Source organism: Lissotriton helveticus, chromosome 1_1, assembly GCF_964261635.1.
Source record: "Lissotriton helveticus chromosome 1_1, aLisHel1.1, whole genome shotgun sequence".
Lineage (NCBI taxonomy): Eukaryota > Metazoa > Chordata > Amphibia > Caudata > Salamandridae > Lissotriton > Lissotriton helveticus.
The window spans coordinates 1,710,280,130-1,710,291,667 of record NC_136057.1 but is presented as its reverse complement, the minus strand read 5'-3'; positions in this window follow the sequence as shown (position 1 = coordinate 1,710,291,667).

Sequence of the window (11,538 nt, the reverse complement as noted above, 5' to 3'; positions counted from 1 at the left end):
AATTTATATAGCGCAAATCACCAAGCGGTTTCTAAGCACTTGCTTAGGAAACCCATCCTGGTATTCCCCTGTGAGATAACCCCGGCAGGGTATCCGCAAGGTGAAAGCCAGGCATCCCACCGCGAGGGGCCGTTGTGGAGATTAAGCAAGCTATTGCCCAGAGTCGCAGAGTGTGAACCCGTGAATCGAGTAGGCACTGGAGGGAGAATTGTCGAGTCCATGGACATTTTAGGACTCAAGACCCCGCCGAGCCGGGAACTGAACCCTGGTCCTGGGCTGACCTCTGCTTCCAGGTCTGCCTCCTCTAACCAGTGAGCCACACTTCTTAAGACTGGTCTTAAGCTACCTACATATGGCCCATTGTCATTAACAATGCCAATAGCTCAAACTCGTGTAAATGCGAGACCTGTTGCATTGCGGATGCTTGTTATTTTTTTGCGCGTCTGTCTCTTTTCCTCTTTCTGTAAGTACAGCTGGGTGTCTGTGACTCTCACTGCCACGCATAAAGACAGATGTAGCTGTTAACAATATTTTATCACACATATAAAATGTTGAAGCATTGCAAGCAAGCTAAGCATTTTACTAGGCCTCGAGGGCATCTTCCCATGAATTAATTACAGGCAAAATCTGATACTCAGTAGGGTCTCTGCATGTATCACAATTTATGTATGCGGTGAAAAATGACTGCAAGGGAGACATGCATGTCAAGTCATATCTGAAAGGGGGATTGGCTATCTTGCAAGGAAAGTCTAAAAAAATTACTCTTTTTCATTCTTAAAGTAAATCTAGCAGGCAAAATTACAGGTATGCAAGGAATGTACAAACCTCCAACGTGCAGACTTGGAAGGGGGTCAAACGTACAAGAAACATTACCAAAAATGGCTGTTCATATTTTATATTCAAGATTTTTGGTATTTTTTGGATTTCAGGTGTTGCTTTAGAAGAATGCATTTTTTGCCAAGCTTATCTGCAAAATGCGTTTTTGTTTTAAGAACCACGATGTGCCAGGTCATGTTTGTAATAGTTCGACTTGTGGCCACACTCTTTCTCTCCACCAGCCTTCACTTACCGGTACCTCGGAGGAGACTTGCCCCCCACGGTTTGAAGGGCACTGCTTTGCAGCTATGAGTCTGTGTTGACCCTGTGGCGGCTTTGAGTGTGTCCTTGCTCTGCTAAGTGAATGCATGTCGTAGTCTCTCTCTGCTGGTCTGTGTCTGCGGGAGTGTGTGTCGTTGTGTGTGTTTGCCTCTCACGTGTGTCTCTCTGACAGCTTGCTGGCACTGTTCTCTCTCCCACCTAACGGTGAGGTGCCCGGGTGCCTAGGCGCTATAGCAGAATGTAGACCGCGGCTGTCTTAAAGGAAACGTGTCAATATTCTAAACACATTAGTTCGCCTACCATTAGGATACCTCATTTAGTGACCTGGCCATTAATTCCACCTGACTCCACACCATTACTTCAATATGACCTTTACTTCCCCCAACATTACTTCGGCACACTATTACTTTGACATGGCCTTTACTTACCTGCACTTCTGCGTTGTTTGGTGACCTCGACCTAAGAGGAGATTTTTAATCCATTCTACCTTTATTTCAACAGGTTTTTTTTTTATTATAACTCCATTTTATAGCCTAGTAAACACAAACACCCAGGAAAAGATAGAGACCTAATCCCTGAATCACCCGAATTTTGGGGGGTCGTGGGGTTCGCTACGCTCTCCACACTCTTCTCAAGCTCATCCAAGTTTGTGGTTTCTCTCTTTGTTCCTCCGACTCTTTCATTCTCACTTTCTCTCTGTCGGTTAGGGACAGTTCTAGCTCTCTCACCACACTCAAGTAGTCTAAAAATCTCATGTTAAAAATAGAAACAGATATATACATAGGGGTCTTCCGGCAGCCCTCTTCATCCATTGGTCTGTACAGATGTCCTTCAATACTTAGCTGCCGCCCACCACAGCAAGTAGGATAAGGCAGTGAGTCAACTCACTTCAGCCATTAGCTCCCTTCACTGTGAGTGACAGGATTTTACTTGTGAAAATCCACATAAAAAATGGTTCATTTCGGCTCCAAGTCTGGTGGGTCAATTCCTGCTTTAATTTCATGTTTTTGTAACTGTTTTGCAATGGGTCATTTTTTTTTTTTTAAATCATTTGCATGCCACTTTTTTTATGGCAGATGGCAGGGTCTTTATTCTTTTTATTTCTTTTAAATGTTAATGCCTATTGCATGTAAATGCAGGTTTCCCAAGGGCAGACCTATTGGCTGGGCCAATTTTTGGTTAATACCTGGACCCCTCTCTGAGAGGGAAAGCAGGTGCGTATATGATTCCTCAGCATGGACACAATAGAAAGACTTTCCTCTCTATAGCGGGTATTGTGAAATAGGTTTAATAGTCTGTCTATTATATTACAACTGTAAATTACATTTATGTAGCGCCTACTGCCCCTGATGAGGCGTTGAAGTGTGTTGTGGTAAATAGCACGCTAGTCTGGAACCCACAACTAGAAGTAAGAAGCTAGTTGATGAGTAAAACAAGTTTTTTTTTCTTGTGGATTTGTTGTGGTAAGTGTGTTAAGTTAGGGATCTTTAACCCCTTGGCCGCGGCGGTAATTCCGCCGTGGCGCTAGGGGGCAGGGGCGGCCGCGCGGCGCCACCATGCTTGTGACGGAACCATTCCGTCACGAGCCGCGGTGGCGCTGTGCTTGTGACGGAATGGTTCCGTCACGGCCCCGCCCACTCAATAGAATGCGCCACGCAGGCGCAAAATCAACACCGCGCAGGCGCGGCGGCCGGGCCGTGACGGAACCATTCCGTCACCAGCACAGCCCCACTGTGGCTCGTGACAGAATGGTTCCGTCACGAGCAACCAAGGGGTTAAGATTGCGTGCATTTACTGTTTATGTTTGAAAATAATGGATTAATTGAAGTGGATCAGTAAAGGGAAGATGTCAGTTGTTACTAGGAGTGGGGGACATGTGCGTCTGCTACTTGAATGAATTGAATTAAGTAGGGAAGAGTTTGGAAAGGGTGTTTAGGGAGTCCATACTAGTCCAAGAAGTTTGGGATGAGCCAAAGAGTGCAGGTATGCACAGGAGTGGAAAGGGAGCATTGTCCCTGCCCCCCTAGTCCCAGTAAGTAAGAATGAATATATACATGTAAAGAGACATACCCACACATCTAAATATGGTGATATGCATACATACATACATACATACACGCATAAACATATTATACTTATGCAAGTAGGAGTCCTGGGACGGCTTGCTTGGGAATGGATAGCCAGTACCTGGGCACCAGTATTCCTAAACCCAGGGCCGGCTTTAGAGGAGTGCGACCAGTATGGTTGCACAGGCCGCTGACCTATGGAGGGGCGCTGACCTCATCGGGTGGGCACTGCGTTTAGCAATATTTTCTGATTGGAGATATGAGGGGCACTTTAGCCCGGTGGTAATAAGGGAATCAAGGAGGCGGCCATGAGGTGTTGGGGCACCAAAACAAATGTTGCACCAGGCGCCACCAGCGCTAAAGCTGGCCCTGCCTAAACCCTTGATGCATGAATAACCTAATAACCTGCTGACTGCTGGACAGTCTTCCTAAACAGGTGAAGCAGAGTGCACCACATCTTTCCCTATTGTATTGGGTGTCGAACAGACTCTTTACTTAGGCTCTCAATAGCAGAACTCATCCAAATTGTGGTGAATGCACACACGTTCCTTCACTGGGGAATCTTGATGTAAATATCCTGTTTCCTAAACAAATGGGCCCTTAACAGAGGATAAACCTACAGAAATCCTTTCATCAGAGTCCACACCAACACCTGGATGGCCACAGACCATTACTGCTCACAGCTACATGGAAGAGTGAAGAGGTGATGGATTGTGGTGTTTCCACGATGTAGAAAACTACATTGCTTAAAATGCGAAACAAGAAGATCTGAGAGGCAACATGAACAAACTTTAGAATACTGAGAGCATAAATGTCACATGTACACATGAAACGAGAGGATATCTTTATATATTTGATCCTTTATTTCAGATATTATAATGGAAAGCCAATACAGCCAACGCGTTTCGCCCATTGCGGGCTTCTTCAGGGCATTCAAACGGAGAAGAACTCCTTGGCATAAGTGTTCGGTTTCAGTGTAAATGATAAAAAAGGAGAACTACAAGCTATCCCTGTTGAATATCTTTTTGTATGATCCAGTATTGACAAAGGATGTTTAAGAATAGTGTTCCTCCAACAGAGAGCTGTTTGGTAAGAGTAGAGCCCAAACGGCGTTAGTAATGTGGAACCGTCAGCCACATTTTCGACTGGACCCGTGTTCAGATCCAGCATCCCAATCACGGCAAATTCAATTGGAAAGCGCCTAAACGCATGGGTCCTTATCAGAGGATGAACTTACAGAAATCCCATCATCAGAGCCCGTACCAAGACCTGGGTGGCCATAGACCATTACTACTCACACCTACACGGAAGAGCGAAGAGGTGATGGATTGTGGTGCTTCCACGATGTAGAAACCTACATTGCTTAAAATGCATAGCACCTTCTTCTCTGTAGCAGCTGACAGGGAACGATGGTGGAGGGGTGGCGACGGGGGGGGATACAAAATATTATAAAATACACTTAGCTATTTGCGGCTTCCTCCGTCATCCCTTGGAAACAAGCAGGCTCTCTCCCTAAGCCAATCACAAAGCTGCAATGTAGTGTTGTGATTGGACTGAGGGCCATGGTTCGGCGCTCAGACACTGAATGGGAGGCTGGGCATGTTCCTCACCGGGCTGCACATTACAGCCTGTTGGGGAAAATAGAACGCACGCATAACTGTTTGACCGGCCCAAGACGGCCAGCCAAACCGTTATGCGCACTTGGAGTGTGCAAACTACTCCTCCCCCAGTGCCTCCAGCCCGGTCCTACCCTAACCCAGCCCAAACCTACAAAAAATAAAATGATAATAACTATTTTATTATCGTTTAATTTTTCCTGCTCTGAGAGTAGTGGAGTGACACTCTTCCGCCTTAAAAGAGGAGCCGCCCCTGCTTCTCCTGACAGGTACAGCTAGAATATTGACAAGTTCAGAAATGGGTATATGTCATGTGAATATGATAAAAATATGAAGCTATGATATATAAGGTTATTGACTGTCCCAGAGGGTTTTCTGGTGGAGGAAAGGCGTGGGTGTTCTAATATTTAAATATGTGAAAAATGATGACCAGAACAATGTACCGTTCTTCTGCCCTTTTAGTGCTCTGCTTTAGTCAGTCTCTTCAAGCCTCAGCACATCTATTAGTGGCAATACATAGACTGACCTGAGCTGGGAAGAGTGGCCATCTTAACGGTCAGAAGACCAAGATCTGCTCATGGGCTCCTCACCACACTTGTCCCCTTCAAGTGGTGATGCTCCCTTGGGCCTGTCCGATGTCAGTCCAAAAGGCGGGTATCGTTTAACGGGGATATCTCATCCAATCCTAAGATCAGTGCCACCAGCAACAAGACATTCTACCTCGTGGACACTTACGGAGGGTTCTCCACTTGCCGTATCTGCTTCCTAAAAATACCCTGGTTTGGCCGGCTCAGCAACAGAGGACTCCAGGGTAAAGGGGAGAGTGACCATCACAGATAAGTAGCTCATGTTCAGTCTGCGATACCTCAGTCACATCACTCCCACCATAACAGTTATGGCTTCCTACCCAGGGGCGATTGCAGTTTAAGACACTCGGTCTCACTCTGATGACTCCCCGCACCCTAAGATGTCTCTCTGAAGTCTTCTGGTCCCACCAGACCATCTGACAGGCGAGGTCAGGCACATGGATAGGACGTATCATCGCCCCCACAGGATTGGGACACAGATCCCTTTGGTTCAGAGATGATCTCAATGGAGCAGTGTCCCTGAACATCTAAGACGGGCAGGAGAATCTTTGCAGAGTGACCGTTCACTCCCGATTGCTCTTACCGTAGGGTTGCAGTAGCCACCCTGATGCAGGCGGGCATTTAGAGCAAAATTTCGGGTGGGGGGGGGGCAGAAAAAGATTTCAGGGGGGGGGAAGCTAATTCTTCCAACCATAGACAGAGTGACTGAAAGAAGGGGTGAAAACACAACAAAAGCCTAAATTAAAAGTAAATGGTATTTTAAAGACCTGTTAAGTACTCGGGTGCGACTGCAATTAGAAGGTCAACAGCCCGTAAAGCTCTGTCAGCCCAGGCTGACACACACGAGGGGGGGGCTGAAGCCCCGTGAGCCGAATGGGTGTTGCGCACCTGCCCTGATGCCTCCAGGAAGTACCGTCCATGCACCGGTCTGTTGGCTAGTGCACAACACTAGGAGTCTCATCTCGCTGTGGCCTTATCGTCACCCGACTAATGTACAGCGGCCTCAGGGAAGATTCGAAAGTGCTACCTCATGACGCTTTCTAGGCCCATCCAACCACAGGCTCTGCCTCCTACTACCGGGGGTCACACAGATCGTAAATGACACTAACTCTACATCTAGACCTAGCTCTTGTGGCTGTGCCGCCATTTCCAATGGAACTCCTCCGCCTACAAGGTCCCTGAGGTGGCTATCAGATGCCTGAAGGGCATAAAAAAACAAAAAATGCTAACATTAGTTTCTAATTTCTCTAGATGATACTCTGCCGACGTTTTTGGTGAGACATATCCTCATTCAAGGTGTTAGGACAGTACAGACGGTCCATAAATCAGTCGATTTCGGCATAATAAACAATATCAATTTGAGTGGCGCATCTTCCATATGAGAGCTTGAATTTAGGGGTAAATAAGAGGTGTTTGATAGGTTTTTTTATTAATTGAGGGTTTCAGCTATTGTAAGTAGTGATGTATATTTTGCATTATCTTTCAATCGTAAACTATAACATATGTTATCATCCCTGATGTATATTTTCACTTTCATTCGCATTTGACAAATGTGGGGCTTGCAATTCTAAGCCAGTGGGGCCAACCCTGGGGGTGCGAGTGTGCCATCGGGCAGTTCCTTGTGAGTAACCTGGTGCCCCTGAATTTTCCCAGACGCCACTGCTGGTGGCCCTGATGTCAATTACCTGAATTCGCATTCATGGCTTGGCACCGCCAATTGGCATTCCACCATGACATGTTAATACAAGGTTGGTTGAAGGCAAAGGCACGCTAGCAGGATCAGCTCAGGACATGCTATGTGTAGCTGGCTATGTGTCTGCTACTACTATTTAAAATAGAAGGCACCCAGTACTGGGTGCCCAAGAACGAGTAACTGATGGACATTTTTCACAGTGGTTAACTGTCCAGTCTGTCTTCTATTTTAAATAGTAGTAGCAGACACATAGCCAGCTACACATAGCATGTCCTGAGCTGATCATTAGACCCACAGTTATTTGTTGTTTTTTATAACTTGTGCGGGGGGTTATAACTGTGCCCGGGTCTTTAAATACTTCCCTTGAACCCTCAAATATTTGATTGTTGATTGTAGTACGCTAGCAGGATCAACAGCCTGCTTGCTATTTTGTGTCTCTAAATTCCTGCTGCTGAATTATTTTATGTTGTATGTGGATTTGGATATGACCTCGTGGTTCCCCGGGCAAACTGGGGGGTGCCTGTCAGCACGATCCCGGGCTTTACACACAGGCACAGTTATAAAGGTGTCTTTGTGTCTGGTCTGTGAGTATTATGTGCTAGTATTGCTCTTGGAGATGGTTTATGTTAGGTTAGTGTGTCGTCCAATCGCTGGGCATGATTGAGCAAGCCACTGGGCTATGTCGTTGCATCATTACATACATCTGTATGATGGCAGAACTCTCAAGTTTCCCTGACATGTCACGTGACGTGTGCGTAGCTCATCCAGTACGGGTATTTGCCTTGCATTCTGGCACTTGTGGTCCGATGTTATCATACTAACAAATCAATATACAGAATGCGGCCGACCGACACGTCCCCGCAGGGGACACTAGTAAGAGGGCGGCCCCCTTAGTGCCACAAGTTGGCACACGGGGCAGCCCAGCGCTTCGAGATCCTGGTGGGTCCGGCGCGTCACTTTCGGCCTGCTGTGGGCGGGGGAGAGTATATATTCTTCCCCCGCCCACCTAGCGGCCTCTTTGTTCTCCGTCCCCTCACCCTGACGCTGTTTTGTTTTGGTCGCGCAGCCATGCGTTCTGGACGCGATGTCCGGTTACGACGGGGGTCGTGGTGCCTTTTGTTCGTCGGGTCTTTTAGGTGAGTCAGGGTTGAGGGGGCTTTGCTTCTTGTGGTACCTTCGGGGTTTCGGCTCTTCAGGCGTGCGTGTATGAGAGCAGCCTCGTGGGACACTACCTCCCGGCGGGGACTCGGCATGGGCGCTTAGAGCTGTGCATAGACTGCAGGGCACGGCCGTGCTGCTGGCAGTGCCGGTGGGCAGTTCTGGGGTGGGTTTGTGGCAAACGTTGGAAGCGGTGGTCGGAGCAGGGGCCCGACTTCCGCCGCGACGTAGTGGAAGATCGAGGCTCCTCATCTGCGCCTGATGGAGGTTGTTGGTTCGAGAAAGGGGAGAGGATGAGTTTTACCTTTACCCAGGTGCTCGTTTTGCGGGATGTTTCAGGATCTTGGTCTTCCCCCCTCCCCGGTTATAAGCAGCAGGCAGGGAGGGATACAGGACGCTTTTCTCCTTTGTGGTCTGTTGCCATTTTTCGGGGGTCAGCATTCGACCATTCTGCATGTCAGACGCTCGGTCTGACTATTCGGTCACATCGCTAGATCAGCATCCCGTGTCTCTGGGATATGCGCTTACTAGTCCGGTGAGCCTGGGAATATCAATATAAATGTGGTATAGGCTTCTTCGTGTGTGTGCGCTCGCTGCTCTGTGTGCGGTATTGTTTTATTGCCTGCTAGGCATGTTATATTTTCCTATAACACTACCGTAGATTGGGGGTCAGGAGGGAATGTTTATAGACTAGTGGGTGTATATTCCCTCATAAAAGTACTGAAAAACAAGTATACACCTACAGTCTCTTGCATGTGTGCACAATGCGTGTAGAACTGCCCTAATTTCTCTCTAAATTTAAACAAATGTGTTAAACACAGGAAAGGCATCCCTTAAGGATAAGACCCCTCACTCACCCGAAGGTGACATGCTTCATCATATGCGTCCTCCTTAACAGTGTGGAAAACCTAGTCACCACTGGGAGCTACTACTTCAAGGTATTAAGGAAGGAGCTCAGAGATGTTTTGAATAGGTAGGGAGTAGGATGGTAATCCCATATGTGTGATGGTGGGTAATAGTGAGGTTTGCAGCGCTGTGTGAAAGAAGAGTGTGAATTAAAACTGCCTAGATAGAATCACAATTGACTTTATTTATGTGTTCTACCTGACAGGATTAAAATGTAACAGCACAGTGGTATGGATATAGAACCACCCACTGTTACTTGTAAGTCAACATGTTTCAGCCTGTTGGTCAATTTATGTATCAGCGGCTTTCTTCAGGACCAGATATAAACATTGCTGCTGCAGTTTGTGAAAGAAATAATAATAAATTTAATTTTTTAATACACCACCAGTATTCCTGCTTGGTTCTTTTGTGTGTCAGGTCATACCCAGGGTATCCACAATTGTTGGATAGCCCAGCCTCACCTCTACCTGACAGGCTGCTCAGGAGGGAGGCCCCGCGCTGTCCGTCGGTACCTCGTCGCAAAAGAGCTTGCCCCGGGAGATTCTATCTAGGCAGTTTTAATTCACACTCTTCTTTCACACAGCGCTGCAAACCTCACTATTACCCACCATCACACATATGGGATTACCATCCTACTCCCTACCTATTCAAAACATGTCTGAGCTCCTTCCTTAATACCTTGAAGTAGTAGCTCCCAGTGGTGACTAGGTTTTCCACACTGGTAAGGAGGACCCATATGATGAAGCATGTCACCTTCGGGTGAGTGAGGGGTCTTATCCTTAAGGGATGCCTTTCCCTGTGTTTAACACATTTTGTTAAGTTTAGAGAGAAATTAGGGCAGTTCTACACACATTGTGCACACATGCAAGAGACTGTAGGTGTATACTTGTTTTTCAGTGTTATATTTTCCACCTGACGGTTATGGAAGGCAGACATAACTTTTAGCAAGCAACTTCTCTTTGGCAAGCATTTTTCGCTCGCACATCCGATAATGTACTACATGTTAATTCCCATTTTCACGGCAAAGTCTAATACTTATTTTGTGTCCTGATAACAGCAATTTTCTCTATGTGCAAGTTATGCAGTCGACTGAATTTACATATGTGTTCATATGTAAGACGCTTGTATGCAATCTCTAAGGGTGTTCAATTTGGGTGATCGTTTCTCTTTGGTCCACCAGAACAGTCCCTTCTTTGAAAGTAGGCCAGCCTTGGCTTTGCCTTGCACTGATGCGGCTTCTCCTGCCCTTTGCTGAGCTTGGGAGCTGGTAGGGTTTGGTTGGCATTATGAAGAGCCTATAGCTCGGTTCGGCGAACGTTGCTCTTTTACGTGCTACATGTAAGGTAAGAGAAGAGCGTATTTAAGTATTTTGAGCCCCCCAGCGGGTAGGAGAGCATGCGGGGTGAGTTCCTTAACGGCAACCTTCTGAGGGTCCATGCAGTCGGGCGGTGGCAGTTTCTGGTAAGCGCAGTCGCACAGTGTTGAGCTGGTGGGCTGGTCAGGAGGTAGTGGGGGGCAAGTTGATTAATACTTGTGCAGCCATTTTATGGGGCCTATTTGTGTGATGTCCGGCTCAGAGGGGTAATGTCGCCCAGGGCGGCCATTTTCAGGGCTGTTTGTTACCATAGGTCCGACGCACGTGGTTAATGGCGTCTGTGTCCGGCCATTTTAGGGGCACCACTTGTTGATGTACTGCGCATATGGGTAAGGGCTCCCGTTGCGGCCATTTTCATGGGCGCCTTACCGCGAGGTGTCCGGCGCATGGGGGATATGGTGCTCATTGTACGGCCATTATGCATCCTTGTTTCATTTTGTGGGGGACATGCCTGTCGGAGTCTATTAGGTAGTTTGTTTACATGTGCTTCTGACTGCAGACTTGCGGAGTTGCCTCTTTGGAACTTCGAGTAGAGTGGAGGCGTGTCTGTTCTTCCTTTGGCCACCATCAGGGGCATTGTTCAGTCTCTATATTCTCGGTCAGCAACAGGAGCGGAGAGAGTTGCTTTTGCTCCCGTGAGTCAGTGCCGGCTTTTAATCAGTGACTCGAGTGGCTTCTCTGGCTAAACACTATTCAAGTTTCATGGTGGCACGATGTTCAGGTTCGATTCCTCTGTGAGAAAGTAATAGAGAGAGTTTTATTACTTTCGAGGTTGCTGTTTCCGTGCCGCTTTCTTTAACTTCGTTCACTGATCTATTTTCCCTTTGGAATACCTTGCGGCTCATGTAGCGAATATAGCCTGCACTCTTTGGTTCGCAAACCCCCCCCCCCCCCTCTTTTTTGCCTTCTCGTGGGGTGCTTTTTAGGTGTGTGTTTCCCAGGTGTGCCCGCATTCGGTGGGTAGTTCCTTTGTTTTGCTCCGGTGCCAGCAGCTTCTCCGTAGCCATGCTGCTTTCCATGCAATTAGTATTTATGCTTG